This window comes from Humulus lupulus, chromosome 6, assembly GCF_963169125.1.
Source record: "Humulus lupulus chromosome 6, drHumLupu1.1, whole genome shotgun sequence".
Taxonomy (NCBI): domain Eukaryota; kingdom Viridiplantae; phylum Streptophyta; class Magnoliopsida; order Rosales; family Cannabaceae; genus Humulus; species Humulus lupulus.
The window spans coordinates 217,282,771-217,285,494 of NC_084798.1; positions in this window are offsets into that span (position 1 = coordinate 217,282,771).

Below are 2,724 nucleotides of genomic sequence, written 5' to 3' on the forward strand. Positions count from 1 at the left end.
TTTAGCAATGCATCATCAATTTGACACTCCATTAGAGATGCATTTATTACTTATGTTTGTGACCATGTATACTTGCACATATTTGATCAAATTAAATCACAACAATAGAAGATTAATGTTATAATAATTTCTTATGCAATTACACAATCATACTATTTATATACACAAGAAACACACACATATATATATAATATATTTACAATGTTTGTTATTATTTAATATGAATATATATTTAATTAAGCTCCATTAAGTAATAAAAAAACATGTTTTCTCTATAAATATAAATAATAAAAATTTTAATAAAAATAAAGATTATGTATTATGTATTATATATTATTATAATAATTATATTTTATAATATTTGAATTTATATTAATGTAATTATAAAATATTTAGTCTTGTACTAAATATTATTATAATAATATTTTATAATATGTGAATTTATATTAATTGAACTAGTAAATATCTATTTTAATAACTTTTAAAGACATATTCCGTTCAAATTAACAAAAAAAAATAAAAAATTAAAACTAACAAATTTTGTTACCTACATACTAATATATTTAACTTTGCATAATACATATTCTTAATTTTTGTATTAAAAAAATTTAATATTCCTCGCTCACCATACTAATAGCCCAAATAATATTCCATTTCTCTCTCTCATCCCTTTACCAAATACCTTTCCTCTAATCTTTAACTTAGCTTAATAATTTAAATTCCATTGTAAACTATTAGTTAATAAAGCTTAATTAAGTGTACAAATCAAAGCTTTGCAAACAAATATTTTAGGTGAAATTTTGAAGAGTATTATTATATTATTACATAATTAAAATTTTATAATATAATAAAATACCTATATATAATATGTTTCTATTACTAATTACCAATAGCTATATTTCTTCAAAAAAAAAAATACTATAGGTATATAAAAGTATATTTTTTTTTTTGCATTTAAATAATGAATTGGAGCCCAAGAAAGGAATCAACATCTTTAATTAATGCCAACTTTCTCCCACCTTTCGTTTCATCGTGTAGAACACTTCAAAAAATAAATTAAGTATAATAAATAAAATAATAAAAGTGTATGTTCACCCAAATTAAATTTTAGATTTTAGTTGGGAAAATTTTGCTATTCATATATTTACATATTAATTTACACTTATTGACATAACTAAATTATATGGTAAAAAATCATTTATACACTAAACACCAAAGAATATATTAGGTTGTAAAAAAAATGGACTCTGTATTTTGTCTTATTACTTATTTGGACCCTGTATTTTATAAAATAGTTCAAATAGGCTCCCAAACCTGATTTTGATGAACAAAAAATTGAATATAACAACACAGTTTTTAGGCAGAATGACTATATTTTTGTTCTGAGTTGTTAGTTTGATGAATTATTTGTAATTTTAATTAAAAAAACTTTGATCAAAATCAGATTTAAGGGTCTATTTGAACTATTTTAGAAAATACAGAATCTAAAAAGTAATTTGTTAAAACACAAAGTTCAAACAAATTATTAGACAAAACACATAATCTAAAAATATATAAACCCTAAACAAAATTAATTTGATCAATGGACCACACTACCTCCAAACCCAACGACTAGACAAAAAAAAAAAAAGTATATGAACTCTTTTTTTTCTTTCCCTCAAAATCTTTTTTTTTTTAGTTTACAAATTTTAATAAAACAAAACATCACTTCTGTAGGCTAGATATTTAGTTTTGTGACCACATATTGTCATATTGATGTACTTCAAGATTTATTCTTAGCCCACCAAATGGAATAGAAATATATGTACATTTTTAATATAATTTAATTTCTTTTGGTGAATAGAAAAAATAGTACTATATAGTTGTTGTTTTTTATATGTATTTACCTTATGGAATAAAGGCATAATGTGAATGTGGGTCTTGATCTATTCCATACTTTTACTTCATTATTAAGAAACTTCAAGTCTTATTTTATTTATTTGTTTGTTTTTTTAATTAGTACTTAAGAAAATATGAAAAGGTATCCAACACATGCAACCTCTCCATTTTCCCAAACACAACATAAAAGTTTCCCCTTTCTCTTTTTCTCTCCTTTTTGTTTATTGTCTCTTTCTTTATACATATAAATAATCTTACTATACTTAAATTATTAAAGAGGATATTCCACAACACATTACCCAATTCACATTGACTTCTTTGCACACATAAATTTAATGTTTTTTTTTAACAAAATATTTAATTTGAAGTTTAGCAAAATTAAAGGCAAATGGGTGTTTTTTTTTTCAATCTTTTTGTCTATATTTTTTAGGGCAATTATGTCTCATATCAATCACTTAGTTTTTAGGGTCTCATATTTTGATTTTGTGTGTCATTTGACTAGATTATGAACTTTTTGGATAGTTGTAATTTCATCATATTTATTCAATCTTAAGATGATTCAATCATTTTTTTTAAAGACAAATAAAAGTTTTTATTTTTTTTATAAATGAAATTATAAGCAAAAATTATTATCTAAATGTGATTATAAGGTTATTTATTAGTAAACATTATTGTCTTTCTATCTTACTTTATCATCTTGATCCACCAAAATATTAGTATGAGGAAGAAGAAAATTATTTTTCAAACAAATCTTATTTATGTTTGGACTCATGGAATCTACTTTCAAATCGAGAGAAAAAATTATTTTGAGAAAACGTGACCATTTAGTGAAATCTCATTACCCTT